This window comes from Vulpes vulpes, chromosome 6 (assembly GCF_048418805.1).
Source record: "Vulpes vulpes isolate BD-2025 chromosome 6, VulVul3, whole genome shotgun sequence".
Taxonomy (NCBI): domain Eukaryota; kingdom Metazoa; phylum Chordata; class Mammalia; order Carnivora; family Canidae; genus Vulpes; species Vulpes vulpes.
In genome coordinates, this window is record NC_132785.1 from 51,888,348 (window position 1) to 51,904,869 (window position 16,522).

The 16,522-nt window shown below is 38.1% G+C and overlaps 1 non-coding gene across 1 annotated transcript; it reads left to right on the top strand.

Moving 5' to 3' along the window:
- Positions 1-2,790: 2,790 nt before the first annotated feature.
- On the top strand, positions 2,791-2,921 carry LOC112927522 (small Cajal body-specific RNA 20). The gene has a single exon (XR_003236556.1).
- The last annotated feature ends 13,601 nt before the right edge of the window (positions 2,922-16,522 follow it).

Consider the following 16,522-nt stretch of genomic DNA (forward strand, 5'->3'; position numbering starts at 1 on the left):
TGATTGAGAAACAAATACACTTATTCAATGAATAGAGGTTAAATTACCTGTATTTAGGCTAAATTAGAGAGAATCACTCAGATCTATAGCCAGTATCTAGCTAGCTTATACCTGACCCCAAGCCTAGATCTTGGGATTACAAACCCAATGGAGAGTTTGGATCTTCAAAGCAGATTTGCTTACCCAATATAGCTGCCTCCCACCAACAAACCTCACAGTGAAGACAGAAACAAAAGTCTTATGTAATGATGTTATCGTTGTATGAGCAGCATATAAATATAAAGATGGATATTCACAAAGAAATATCATTCATTCATTCAGTAAACATATAATGAATATTTCCTTTGCACCAGACACTGTTCTTGGTGCTTGGCAAACATAAATAAACCAGCCAAAGACCCCTACCACTGTAGAACTTCATTCCTAGAGGTAAAACAGAAACTGATGGATATGAAATAGAGAAGGAACATACTAGAAACAATTGCTAGAAAGTAAAGAATAAAAAGTATAGTTGTAAAATTGACTTCGTTAAAAATCAAATCATGAGTTTAGGAGTTCACATTATAAAATAAATAAATCCTGGGAAAAGAAAAGTTGGAGAATTTGACATCTCTTACACCACTAGGAAAGAAATTTTCAGTAAAGGAAACCAAGGAGCATAATTAGAAAAGGGAGTGTAAGAATCTTTGTGTTGGGCATCATATCAGAGTTCAACCAGTGAAGCAGAACCAGTAGAAGATAAATATTAAGAGATTTGTTGAAGTGAATTGGCTTCTGTGCCTATGGGAACTAGCTAAGGAAGTCTGAAATCCATGGGACTGGTTGTCAGGAAGGGCACTGGCTGAAGCTCCAGTCTGCAGGCAGGATTTCTTCTCTCTCAGAGAAGCCTCAGTTCTGATTTTAGGACATTCCAATGGATCGAATCAAGCCCACCCAGATTATCTAGGACAATCATTTTTACTTAAAACCAACTGCATTGTGGACTTTACATCTACAAAATACCTTCATAGCTACACCTTAGTTAATGTTTGATCGAGTAACTAAGAAAGTAGCCTAGCCAAGTTGACATGTAAAACTGATCATCACAGGGGTGAAGATAACAAAAAAAGGGGGGCCCTACTTCATCAATCACTGAGAGAGATTGAAATAGTTCATGAATGGAACACAGAGATCCCACTCCCCAGCCAAGTGAGTTGGTACATGTCATATGAGTACAGTATATGTCTACCTTGTCACACAGAAACCCACCTGTCACCTGTAACAGATGTAAGGTTATTTTGGAACACGAACCATAAAGCCCACAAACCTATCATTATCATTCACTTTACATAAACCAAGGCCGTCAGAGGCTATAGCACTTCTTCTATGTAATCTGTACCTCTACTCAATGTTTTCACGTCATATCTCACTCTTCCTGCCTTTTTCATATTCTTCCCTCTCCTGAGAAGAACTTCACTATCTCTTTCCCCACCACACTCATTATACTACCACCACATAATCTATCTTAACTCTTGCTGGACTTCTCACTGTCTAATGTGTATAATACTTTCTCATATGCATCTTATCTCCTTTACTGGACTGTACCCTCTCTGAAGACAAGCCCCAATTCTTGTTTACCAAGGGATATATGGCACATAGCAGAAACCCAAAATGAGTTTGATAAATAATGAGTAATTGAAAGAATAACTATACATGATACATTTTGAACAATGACTAAGATTTCCATACAAGAACTCAAAAGCCTCTAAATAATTAATAGTAAGTCTCCTGCCAACTCAAGAGTTACATTTAAACGATCTTTAGGTTTGCATAATGCTCTGCTGTCTCCTATAATATTAATGTTCCAATTCAATGACACAATTAATTTCTGACTTTAAGAAAAGGAAGACTATGAAGACTATGAAGTCAAAGTGTTGTAAAATTAGTTCAAAAAAGCAATTCACTTAGAGACTTAGAAACAAACACAAGTATCTTTTAAAGAAAATTCAACAGCTTTTCACATTATTGATACACGACTAGGATGTGGAATAAATAACGTAATTTCTCATTGAAGTTACCACTGCATCTATATTGAATTTATTTTTTCATTGTCCATCACACTCTCAAAATTGACATCAGTGGGCATTGTTAATGCAAAGTGCAAGTTTGATTTTATTTTTCGAGAACAAAAAATGCTTGTATATCTAGTTCTTACATTTGAATTAGAAAAAGGAGAAAAGTAGCAGACACTCATCCAAAATTGTTTCCCTGTGGGATTCTCTATGACCTGAAATGCTCACCATGCAACTCACTATTGGTCTGTGGATCTATGCACTTTTCACATATTTATGTGACTATTTTCCTGACTGTAAAGGCACTGTATACCCATTGCAGAAAATTTAGAAAACATAACAAAGGTAAGAGTCAGCTTACTTCTCATGACCAACTTTCCCTAACTTTGCCCTCAGCCTTGGTTGAGGAGCTCTTCCTGCCTACTGTTCATTCCCTTAACTAATCAAAATCTAAGCCTTCACCATAAAGTGAAACCAATCTTTCCAGAAGGCTCAAGAGACAACAGAGGTAATTAATAGTCCTACGAGCAGTGGCTTTACCTTCAATAGCCAGGGCTCCGAACCCAACTCAATGTTTCTCTACCTCTCTCCTGGAGGCTCCCCCATCAGGGAGAAAGCCACTCCATCTCACATGAGACACATTTCTAGATTTAAATCCAGCTTATATACATTCAGGCTATACACTAAACTCAATTTATATTCAGAGGTAAATCTTGATTAAGAAAAAAAATGCAGCCAGGGCCTCTCTCCCAGGAGACCATGAGGGGTCCCTTTTCTCCTCAACCAGAGCTGGTGACCAAAATCAGCCCTTGAGGATCATTGTTGGGGCTGCCATGAGCTGGCAGCCTTGTTTTCCTGCCTCAGACACCTGTAGTTGCTGGGAGCCCCTACGTGGTGTCTATACCAGGCTTGCCGACTCCACAGCCTACTCTGACTGATGTTGTACCACTGGCATGGGACCTCTAGCTCTCCTTGGATAGTGCCAGGCTCTCATGAGCTAATCCTGGCCTGGCCCAAGTCACCTCAAAAGTAGCTTGGGCCCTGCCTGCCCACACCTAACAAGTCAACTCACTTAAACAGAGTCCCCCTACCGGATTTTGAGGCACGAGATGGTGAGGAAGAGCCAGGAGTGTGTGCTGGGGAAGAAGGAACACCACAAGCATCAGGGCAAGGAGGTCAGAGCTGACTCTCGATAGTACACAGACGGCAATGCAAGCCCCCCTTCTAGGTTAGCTGTGTCTAATCAGGCCCTCGGGCTCCGCACAGTTGCCAGTAGGAAGTATTCTCTGTTGAAGCTCCTACTTCCATCAGCTGATAAAATATCATTTTAGAAAAGTTTTCAAGTTTTAAGTTGTTCTTCCCTAACAAAAGTTCTGAAAGCATCTTATTTTGTTCTAAAATCAATAAACCACTTTTTGTGCAACAATGAAAAAAAAAAAGAAAAGAAACCCAGAAAGTTCCAAAAAGTGGACAATCAGTGGCAAGCATAAGACTCTGGCCACTCAGAAGGGCAGTCCATCTGAGTTGGGCTCATGCAGAAAAGAAGGTGGCACAGACGGAGAAGTCTCCCTGGAGGGGGGTGTTGGGAAATTCTAAAACCACATTGCTGGGGGAGGGAGGGAAGGAAGGTGCATGATGGACAGGTAGACACTCTGTTATTTTGCCTGACTGGGAATGGCCCGAATTGCCCTCATGCCTATATCTGACATCCCTATATTTTAGAACACAAAAATGGAAACCTTAAAAAAAATGCACCTGGGCAGATGGCCATTTATAACTTCTCTCTTGGGAGAGTCTCTTACTCACTGGGTCAGCAACCTGAGTCAGCTCTGAAGAAAATGTGGCCATCTGAAGTGAACACCAGATTGAGAATAATTGCTCCCCTGGGACCTCGTAGATTTGCAAAGTGACTAGAAGTCTCTGTACCTTTAACTTGAGGAAATAAGAGTAGCTGGCAGAAAACTGAAAATACTAAAATTTCCCATTAGAATAGTGATAATGATTGGCTGCATTAAATGTTTTTTTTTTAATTTTGAAACAATCTCAAACTTAAGGAGAGATTGTAAGTACATTTTCTCCCCTGAAGTATTTAAGCGTGGGTTGCTTACATGATATCATAGCTGTATCCTTTAGAGTATATTTCCTATATATAAGGACATTCTCTTACATATCCACAATTCAATCAGGAAATTAACATTGATACATCCCTGCTTTATTTTTTTTAGAACAGTTTTAGTAGAGTAGAAGGTTTAGAGTTCCAATATAGCCCCATTCTCACACATACACACACACACAGCTTCTCCTATTATCAATATCCTGCACCTGGGTAGCACATCTCTTATGATCCATAAGTCTGCACAAACACCACTATCACCCTAAGCCCGTAGTTTACATTAGAGTTCACTTTTGGAGTTGTACATTCTATAGGTTTTGACAAATGTGTGATGATACATACTCACCATTACAGTGTTGTACAGAATAGTTTCATTGCCTTAAAAATCTTCTGTGCTCCCCCTATTCATCCCTCCCCCAACCCCTGGAAACCACTGATCTTTTTACTGTTTCCATAGTTTTGCCTTTTCTGGAATTGTCATATAGTTGGAATCATATGGTATGGAGCCTTCCCGGAATAGCTTCTTTCACTTAGCAATACTTATTTATGTTTCCTCCATGTGTTTTCATGACTTGATAGCTCATTTATTTTCAGCACTAAATAATATTCCACCGTCTGGTTGTTCCACAGTTCACTTATCCATTCACCTACTAATGGATCTCAATTGCTTCCAAGTTTGAGCAATTATGAATTAAACTACTGTAAACATCTGTGTGCAGGGTTTTGTGTAAATACAATTTTTCAACTACTTTGGGTTTTCAACTCTAAGCAGTACAATTGCTGGGTCACGTTGCAAGAGAGTGTATAGCTTTGTAAGAAACTGCCAAACTATCTTCCAAAATGGCTACACCATTTTGTACCCTCATTAGCAATGAATAAGAGTTTCTACTGCTCCACATTCTCATCAGCATTTGGTGTTATCACTGCTCTGGATTTTTGGCCATTCTAATAGATGTAAGGTGGTATCTCATTTTAATTGACATTTCCCTGAAGACGGATTATGTAAAGCATCTTTTCATTTGCTTATTTTCCATCTCCATAGATCTTCTTTGGTGGGGCATCTATTAAGGTCTTTGGCTCAATTCTTACTTTGGTTGTTTGTTTTCTAATTGTTAAGTTTTAAGAGTTCTTTGTATATTTTGGATAATCATCATTTATCAGATACATATTCTGCCAAATATTTTCTCCTAGTCTGTAGCTTACCTTTTCATTTTCTAGAGAGACATGAATTTTCATTGACATTTGAGCTTGTGTCTTTGAAATTTTGTCTTGTATTTTTCTATAATGGACCATTTTTTCCAATTTAGAGTGTATCATTTAACATCTGAAATGTGAACAATATAGAACACATATGTAAGTTATGAAGCAAAGCATTAAAATGAATCACTCTAAACTCATAACTTAAGATCTAGAATGTTGCCAAGGAGCTTATATATTCAATACACCATCCTTCCCTATGTTATTTCCCTGGATCCTCCTCTGTCTACTCCCCACTCAAAGGCAACCATTTCCCTGGATTGTGGATTTATTTCTGCTTTAAAAATAATGTAATCTGAGATCCCTGGGTGGCTTAGTGCTTGAGCGTCTGCCTTTGGCTCAGGTCATGTCTTGGGGTCCTGGGATCAAGTCCTGCATCAGGCTCCCTGCAGAGAGCCTGCTTCTCCCTCTGACTATGTCTCTGCCTCTCTGTGTCTCTCATGAATAAATTAAAAAAATATTTTTTAAATAATGTAATCAAGGAGGCAGGGCAAGATGGCAGAGGAGTAAGGTTCTCAACTCACCTGGCCCCACCAACTTACCTAGATAACTTTCAAACCACCCTGAACACCTATGAATTCGACCTAAGATTTAAAGAGAGAACAGCTGGAATGTTATAGACAGAAGGGTTTTTGCTCCTAACAAGGATCATATAGGGTGGGGATCCCTGAGTGGCTCATTGGTTTGGCGCCTGCCTTTGGCCAAGGGCGCGATCCTGGAGTCCCAGGAGAGTCCCGCATAGGGCTCCCAGCATGGAGCCTGCTTCTCTCTCTGCCTGTGTCTCTGCCCGCCCCCTCTCTCTGTGCCTATCATAAATAAATAAATAAATCTTTAAAAAAAAAAAAAAGAATCATCTAGGGTGAAATTTCCCTAGGTCATGGTTGATATTCTGGACTCAGCCCACACATACAGCCACTCTAAACTGAGCAAAATGACTAGAGGGAAGAACTCACCACAAAAGAAAGAATCAGAAAGAGTAGTCTCTGCCACAGAGTTATAGAATTTGGATTACAACTCAATGTCAGAAAGCCAATTCAGAAGCACAATTTAAAAACTACTCTGGAAAAAAGCATAAAGGATTCAAGAGACTTCACAACTGCAGAACTAATCAGGCCAAAATTTAAAAATCAATTAAATAAGATGCAATCCAAACTGGAGGTCCTAACAACAAGGGTTAATTAGATGGAAGAAAGAGTGAACGACATAGAAGACAAGTTGATGGCAAGGAAGGAAGCAGAAGATAAAAGAGAAAAACTATTAAAAGACCGTGAGGAAAGGTTAAGGGAAATAAACAATAGCCTCAGAAGAAAAAATCTACGTATAATTGGGGTGCCAGAGAGTGCCAAGAGGGACAGAGGGACAGAAAGCATATTTGAACAAATCATAGATGAGAACTTCCCTAATTTGGGGAAGGAAACAGGCATTCAGATCCAGGAGATAGGTCCCCCCCAAATCAATAAAAACCATTAAAACCTCAATATTTAATAGTGAAACTTGCAAATTCCAAAGATAAAGAGAAAATCCTTAAATCAGTGAGAGACAAGAGATCCCTAAATTATATGGGGAGAAACATTAAATTAACAGCAGTCCTCTCCACAGAGACCTGGCAGGCCAGAAAGGGCTGGCAGGATGTATTCAGGCTACTAAATGAGAAGAACATGCAGCCAAGGATACTATATCCAGCAAGGCTCTCATTCAGAATAGAAGGAGAGATAAAGAGCTTCCAGGATAGGCAGAAACTGAAAGAATATGTGACCACCAAACCAGCTCTGCAGGAAATATTACGGGGGACCCTGTAAAAGAAAGAGGGAGCCCAAAGAAACAATCCACAAAAACAGACTGAATAGGTATTACAATGACACTAAATTCATATCTTTCAATAGTTACTCTGAACGTGAATGGGCTAAATGATCCCATCAAAGGACACAGGGGTCAGACTGGATAAAAAAGCAAGACCCATTTATATGCTGTCTACAAGAGATTCATTTTAGATGTAAGGACACCTCTAGCCTGAAAATGAAAGGTCGGGGAACTATTTACCATTCAAATGGTCCTCAAAAGAAAGCTGGGGTAGTAATCCTCATATCAGATACGTTAAAGTTTATCGCAAAGACTGTAGTAAGAGATGAAGAGGGACACTATATCATACTTAAAGGCTCTATCCAAGTAGAAGACTTAACAATCATGAATATTTATGCCCCTAATGTGGGAGCTACCAAGTATATCAATCAATTAACAACCAAAGTAAAGACATACTCAGATAATAATACACTAATACGAGGAGACTTCAACACAGCACTTTCTGCAAATGACAGATCTTCTGAGCACAACATCACCAAAGAAACAAGAGCCTTAAATATACACTGAAACAAATAGATTTCACAAATATATACAGAATTTTGCATTCGAATGCAACTGAATACACATTCTTCTCAAGTGCACATGGAACTTTCTCCAGAATAGACCACATACTGGGTCACAAAACAGGTCTCAACCAATACCAAAAGATTGGGATTGTCCCCTGCATATTTTCAGACCGCAACGCTTTGAAACTAGAACTCAATCACAAGAAGAAATTTGGAAGAAACTGAAATACGTGGAAGTTAAAGAACATCCTACCAAAAGATGAATGGATCAACCAGGAAATTAGAGAGGAATTAAAGAGATTCATGGAAACTAATGAAAATAAAGATACAACCATTCAAAATCTTTGGGATACAGCAAAAACAGTCCTAAGAGAGAAATACATCGCAATACAAGCCTCCCTCAAAAAATTGGAAAAAAAAACTCAATTACACAAGCTAACTTCGCACCTAAAGGAACTGGAGAAAGAACAGAAAATAAAACCTCCACCACACAGAAGAAGATAGGTAATAAAGATTTGAGCAGAACTCTATGAAATGGAGACTAGAAGAACTGTAGGACAGATCAACAAAACCAGGAATTGGTTCTTTGAAAGAATTAATAAGATAGATAAACCCCTAGCCAGCCTTATTAAAAAGAAAAAAGTCTCAAATTAATAAAATCATGAAGGAAAGAGGAGAGATCACAACCAATACCAAGGAAATACAAACGATTTTTAAAACATATTATGAGCAGCTTTATGCCAATAAATTAGGCAATCTAGAAGAAATGGCTGCATTTCTGGAAAACCACAACTTACCAAAACTGGAACAGGAAGAAATAGAAAACCTGAACAGGCCAATAACCAGGGAGGAAATTGAAGCAGTCATCAAAAACCTCTCAAGACACAAAAGTCCAGGTCCAGATGGCTTCCCAGGGGAATTCTATCAAACATTTAAAGAAACAATACCTATTCTACTAAAGCTGTTCCAAAAGATAGAAAGGGACGGAGTACTTCCACATTCATCTTATGATGCCAGAATCACCTTAATTCCAAACCAGACAAAGACCCTACCAAAAAGGAGAACTATAGGCCAATATCCCTGATGCAAATGGATGCAAAAATTCTCAACAAGATACTAGCCAGTAGGATCTAACAGTACATTAAAATTATTCACCATGACCAAATGGGATTTGTCCCTGGGATGCAAGGTTGGTTCAACACTCATAAAACAATCAACATGATAGATCATATCAACAAGAGAAAAAACAAGAACCATATGATCCTCTCAATAGATGCAGAGAAAGTATTTGACAAAATACAGCATCCATTCCTGATCAAAACCCTTCAGAGTGTAGGGATAGAGGGAACATTCCTCAGTATCTTAAAAGCCATCTACGAAAAGCCCACAGCAAATATGATTCTCAATGGGGAAAAGCTGAGAGCCTTTCCCCTAAGATCAGGAACATGACAGGGATGCCCACTCTCACCACTGCTATTCAACATAGTACTAGAAGTCCTAGCCTCAGCGATAAGGCAACAAAAAGAAATAAAAGGCATTCAAATTGGCAAAGAAGAAGTCAAACTCTCCCTCTTCACAGATGACATGATACTATACATAGAAAACCCAAAAGACTCCACCCCAAGATTGCTAGAACTCATACAGCAATTCAGCAGTGTGGCAGGATACAAAGCCAATGCCCAGAAATCAGTGGCATTTCTATACACTAACAATGAGACTGAAGAAAGACAAATTAAGGAATCAACCCCATTTATGATTGCACCCAAAAGCATAAGATACCTAGGAATAAACCTAACCAAAGAGATATATACCCTAAAAACCAAAGGATCTATACCCTAAAAACTTTAGAACAGTTCTGCAAGAAATTGAGGAAGACACAAAGAGATAGACAATATTCCATGTTCATGGATTGGAAGAATTAATATTGTGAAAAGGTCAATGCTACCCAGGGCAATTTACGTGTTCAATGCAATCCCTATCAAAATACCATGGAATTTCTTCAGAGAGTTGGAACAAATCATATTAAGATTTTTGTGGAATCAGAAAAGACCCCGAATAGCCAGGGGAATATTGAAAAAGAACATCAATGCCAGGGGCATCACAATGCCGGATTTCAAGTTGTACTACACATCTGTGATCATCAAGATAGTATGGTACTGGCACAAAAACAGACACATAGATCGATGGAACAGAATAGAGAACCCAGAAGTGGACCCTCAACTCTATGGTCAACTAATACTCGACAAAGCAGGAAAGACTATCCACTGGAAAAAAGGAGAGTCTCTTCAATAAATGGTGCTGGGAAAATTGGACATCCACATGCAGAAGAATGAAACTGGACCACTCTCTTTCACCATACACAAAGATAAACTCACAATGGATGAGAGATCTAAATGTGAGACAAGATTCCATCAAAATCATAGAAGAGAACACAGGCAATACCCTTTTTGAACTTGGCCACAGCAACTTCTTGAAAGATACATCTATGAAGGCAAGGGAAACAAAAGCAAAAATGAACTACTGGGACTTGATCAAGATAGAAAGCTTCTGCACGGCAAAAAAAAGAGTCAACAAAGCTAAAAGACAACCTACAGAATGGGAGAAGATATTTGCAAATGACATATCAGTTAAAGGGCTAGTATCCAAGACCATTAAAGAACTTATTAAACTCAACACCCAAGAAACAAAAAATCCAATCATGAAATGGGCAGAAGACATGAACAGAGATTTCACCAAAGAAGACATACACATGGCCAACAAGCACATAAGGAAATGCTCCGCATCACTTGTCATTAGGGAAACACAAATCAAAACCACAATGAGATACCACCTCACACCAGTGAGAATGGTGAAAATTAACAAGACAGAAAACAACACATGTTGGGAGGATGTGGAGAAAGGGGAACCCTCTTGCACTTTTGGTGGGAATGTGAACTGGTACAGCCACTCTGTGGTTGTGTGGACTGTGTGGAGGTTCCTCAAAGAGTTAAAAATAGAACCACCCCAAGACCCAGCAATTGCACTGATGGGGATTTACCCCAAAGATACGGATGCAGTGAAAGACTGAGACACCTGCACCCCAATGTTTAGAGCAGCAATGTCCACAATAGCCAAACTGTGGAAGGAGCCTCGGTGTCCTTCAAAAGATGAATGGAAGCTGTGGTCTATGTATACAATGGAATATTACTCAGCCATCAGAAAGGATAAATACCCACCATTTGCTCAATGTGGATGGAACTTGAGGGCATTATGCTGAGTGAAGTAAATCAGTCAGGAAGGACAAACATTATACAGTCTCACTCATACGGGGAATATAAAAAATAGTGAAAGGGATTATAGGGGAAAGTCTCACTCATATGGGGAATATAAAAAATAGTGAAAGGGATTATAGGGGAAAGGAGAGAAAATGAGTGGGAAATACCAGTGAGGGTGACAGAACATGAGAGACTCCTAACTCTGGAAAATGAACAAGGGGTAGTGGAAAGGGAGGTGGGTGGGGGGATGGGGTGACTGGGTGACAGGCACTGAGGGGGCACCTGACGGGATGAGCACTGGGTGTTAACACTATATGTTGGCAAACTGAACTCCAATAAAAAATATACAAAATAATAATAATAATAGTAATAATAATATATAGTGAATATAATTTTTTATTTTGTTTGCCTTAAAGATTTATAGAAATGGTGACATATTAAAATTGTCTATGCAGCTTGCTTTTTTCACCCAATATAATTTTTTTAAGATTTGTTGAAGTTTTTCAGTGTAGCTATATTTCATTCATTTTCTCTGCTATGTGCTATTTCACTCCATAAAATATAGAACATTGCATCTTTTTCTTTATCAGTAACCATTTATATTGACTTTATTTTCCAATAATACAAAAAGTGTCCTAAAGGGAATCTATATGCTCCTGACATAGGAGCAAAAAGTTCTCTAAGTGAATTCTAACAATGGAATTGTTGCCACATAGCCAAGTTGATTGTAACAGTTTACATTTCTTTATAACAGTCTGTAAAAATCATCCATGACTCCATGCCCTCACTAATTAATGCTAACTGGCTTCTTTGCTTCTTTTAATCTAATGATATAAAAATGGCATCTCATTGTTGTCTTAACTGACATTTTCTAATTACTCTAAGATTGAGTAACATTTCGTAAGTTCATTGAACATTTATTTTTCCTGTTCTGTATAAGCCTCTTCTATAAGTTGCTTTTTTTCTACTGATATGACATTCTCTATTTGGCTTATAGTTCTTATTTACTCTGATTACTAACGTTTTGTGGATTTTATATATCATAAGTATTTTCTACCAGTTTAAGCTTTTATTTTCATTTTCTTTACAGCGTCTTGGTAAACCAAAGTTCTTGATTTTAATTTCACTAAATTTATCAATCTTTTCTGCTAGATTAGTACCTTTTGTAACATGCTTAAGAAATTTTTTCTTACCCCTATGTCATAAAATATTTTCTTATATTTTCTCCTAAAGGTTTTCATGTTTAAGTAATTAGTTTCATGAAAGGTATAAAGTAGTAATTTAATATCAGTTTTTATTTAGATAACTAAGTGTCCAATGCAATTTAATCGTCAATTTCTCCCAGGAAAATCCATTATTATAAAGATATTTTCATGTGTACATAACTTTTTTCCAAGAGATACTTTGACTATGTCTAACCATAAGAATACAATATTGATTTCCACAGCTTATAGAAGTCCTAAAGTTTTGTAGTGTAAGTACCTCCACCTTATTTCTTCTTGGAGATATTTTAAGTATTCTTGGGCTTCTAAATTTTAGAATCAGCTTATCAACTTCCCTCACAAGTGTATTGGAATTTTTATTGGAATTTTGTGGATTTCTACCTTTAATATTATCTTGATATTACCTTTCAATCCATATGTATTATCTATTTATTTAGATCTTTTCTAGCTGTCTGCTAATACAGTTTAATAATTTTGTCCATATAGATCATGGACATATTTTGCTTGAGTTATGCCAATGTACCTTCCATTTTTGTTGCTTTAAAAATGGTATTTAGGGCAGCCTGGGTGGCTCAGTGGTTTACCGCCGTCTTCAGCCCAAGGCGCGATCCTGGAGACCCTGGATCAAGTCCCACTTCAGGCTCCCTGCGTGGAGCCTGCTTCTCCCTCTGCCTGTGTCTCTGCCTCACTCTCTCTCTCTCTCTGTCTTTCATGAATAAATAAAATCTTTAAAAGAAAAAAAGAAAAATGGTATTTAGTTTTTATTTTTTTTAACTAAACTTTTCATTTTGAGATCATTGTAGATTTGCACATAACTGTAAGAAATAACACAGAAAAACACTGTATATGCTTCACCTCCTTTCCCCCGGTGGTAATATCTTCATAACCACTGTACAATATCACAACTAGGGAATTGATCTTAAGGAATTTCATACATCTTATCCAAATTCCACCACTTTTATATGCATATGTATGTGTGCTTAGTTCTATGCAGTTTTATCACACATAGATTCACCCATGTAGCCACACTATCTTCAAGACAGACAAAAATTGTGATTGTGTCACCATAATAATCTCTCATGCTATAAGTTTATAGCCACATCAGCATCCCTTCCTCCCAACTGTTCAACCTCTCTGGAAACCCTAGCAACCACTAATGAGTTCTCACTGTATAAAATGTTGTCATGTCAAAAACGTTATCTTAATACAATCATACAGCACATAAACTTTTGGGATTGTTTTTTGACTCAGCTAAATTTCTTTGAGATTCACCCTGCTGTTGCAGGTATCAATCATTGCTTCTTTTCTATTGCTGAGTAGCCCAAGATGTAGACACAGTCATGTTTAATCATTCACTCACTGAGGGACACTTGGGTTGTTTCCAGGCTGGGGCTTTTAGGGATAAAACTGTTATAAACATTCATGTATGTATTTATGAGTAAACAGAAGTTTTCATTTCTCTGGAGTAGATGCCCAAGAGCACCATTATTGGATTGTATTTGTAAGTACGTGTTTAGTTTCACAAAATAGCTAACTTTTCCATAGTATGTTGTACCATTTTACATTTGTGAAATCACCCCATCTTGGTCATGTGCTATCATCATATATTTATATAACTGGTCACTTTGGATAACTTCTTAGTGATTCCTTTTTTCAGATTTTACCCTTCATTTTATTAAACATTTTATAAACTAGTTCTCATATTCTGTATCTGACAATGCCAATATCTGAAATGTTGAAGCCCTAGCTCAATTTTTTTTGGTTGTTTCTGCTGAGTTTCACTCATGGTGATTTATTTTCTTGGGTGTTTAATGGTTTGTTGTTGTTGTTGTTGTTTTCACAAGCTCATATTCCATTGATTTTAATCTGCAGGGAAACTGAAGGCCATAACAGGATTATTACCTCCAGGATGAACTTGTATTTGTTTCTGCTTTGAGTCAAGGGTACTACTGCCTGGGACCCTTTATGCTCCTTTCCAGTGTCCCCAGTTTAATTTGGACTTAAATTCAATTTCCTCAAATTGCAGTTATTTCACATCACTAGTTTTCATGGTTTCTCCTAATTAAAAGTGGCTATTTATAGGATAAAGTAAGCAGGAGGAGAGTGGAGCAAAAATCCTGAGTGGTTTCTGTGGCACTGACAAAAGAGGGAGACCCAGCTGGGGGCCCCCAGATGCTCACTGAGTCCTTCGTAGGAAGAGACAGGATGATGTAGAGAGTAGAGTACAGAGCGGGTTCTGTAGGACTTAGCATGAGAGTGAACTTTCCAAGAGGTAAACTAGTATCTTCTTTCACACTTACCTGAGGCCACAGCTGGATAAAAGCCCTATCTGGCAGCTTTCAGACATTTGAAAGCCTCTTTCTAATCTTATTAACAGCATTTAAATAACGAGATCTTATTTTGCTAGAATCCCAATCAGTCTAAACTGAATCATATCTGTTAAACAGCAACTTGGCTGCCCTAAGCAATGAAGGCTGTGATACTCCCCAAGACCAATGGGAACAAGAACATGCTCCATTTTGGGGATTCGTAGCCCAGTTTTCCCACACTACTTATCCTGATCTGTGGAATACTTCCATGAACCTATAGTTGGTGAAACCTGAAGACTGTATCAGGTGGCCTTGACCCAGGTTTATAACAATCCATCTTGTTACAGAAGGATGCTGAAGCACAGTAAAGAATGTCAATGCCTGGTTATTTATCCCTTAGGCAGCAGCATGGGGCAGTTTGTTACTTCTTAGATTCTATTGGTGTTTAAATGTTTCTATTCTGAATACTCTTTTAAAGATTTTATTCACCCATTCATGAGAGAAACACAGAGAGAGGCAGAGTCATAGGAAAAGGAAGAAGCAGGTTCCCCAACATGAGCCTGATATGGAACTCGATCCCAGGACCCCAGGACCATGACCCCTGCCAAAGGCAGACACTCAAAAACTGAGCCACCCAGATGCCCCCTAAATACTTATTTTTTAAGAGAAGTTTTTTGGTTTTGTTTTGTTTTGTTATTTTTTATTTTTTGAGAGAGAGAGAGCAGGGGAGAGAGAGAATCTTAAGCAGGCTCCATATGAAGCCCCATTCAGGACTCAATCTGAAGACCCTGAGATCATGACCTGAGCCGAAATCAAGATGTTTAACTGAGCCACACAGGCACCCCTGAATACTTTCAAACATAAGTAAAGGTAGAGATAACAGCACAATAAACTCCCACACACTCACCACTCAGAGTTAAAAAAATTTTTTTTTAATGTTTTTTAATTTTTATTTATTCATGATAGTCACAGAGAGAGAGAGAGGCAGAGAGAGAAGCAGAGGGAGAAGCAGGCTCCATGCACCGGGAGCCCGACGTGGGACTCGATCCCAGATCTCCAGGATCGCGCCCTGGGCCAAAGGCAGGCGCTAAACCTCTGCGCGACCCAGGGATCCCCAGAGTTAAAAATTTATCGACACTTTTGTCATACTTAGTTTTACCCCTTTAGAGATTTTCTGGTTTTGTTGTGTTTTTTTATGGGATGTTGTGTTTCAGCTAAAGAATTTAAAATAAAATCACATATGTGATATCACTTTATCACTAGATATTTCAATATTCGTTATTAATAATATGGGCCTTATCTCACATAAGCACAATACCATTATCCTACCTAAAGAAAATGAAGACAATGCAGGCTGCATAGCGAGGATTTTTCATTGTTGCTTTTTTTTTTATCAATTCTCTACTGAGGATCACTTGGGCTCTTTCCACTCTTTTGCCTTTATAAATAACTATCAGACCTTTCAAAACTAAGCAATTCCCAAAAAAATATAGAAGTTTAATTTTGGTTTAGGGCTTCCCCTTCCAATCCATGCTTGTTTTACACGTTCAAGTTCCCCTGTCTGTAACCTGCTCTGCATTTTGGCAGGAAGAGTAAAGAAGATATGTTTATTGAGGCTGTTTCTTGAAATGTGCTATGAGTTTGGGTTTCATTAGGTGAAGATAATTGATGTCAATGGCAGAGAGCCATGTGTAATTTACAAATAGAAAGCAGACCCAGCCTCTGGTCACCCTAAAAGAAAATGTCATTTGGATTACCTCCTGTTGATTTTTAAAAAGAACAAATCTTGGAATTTTCTCAGTTTTCTTATAATCTGACATTTATTGGTCTCCACTTCTGTGAATTCTTTTTAATCAAACGAAGCTTTTGAATATCTGAGTCAGTGTTAGGTCAAGTGGCAGATTTTTATATTCACCATTTGTTCAGGGAAATGGAACTTCTAAAAGACA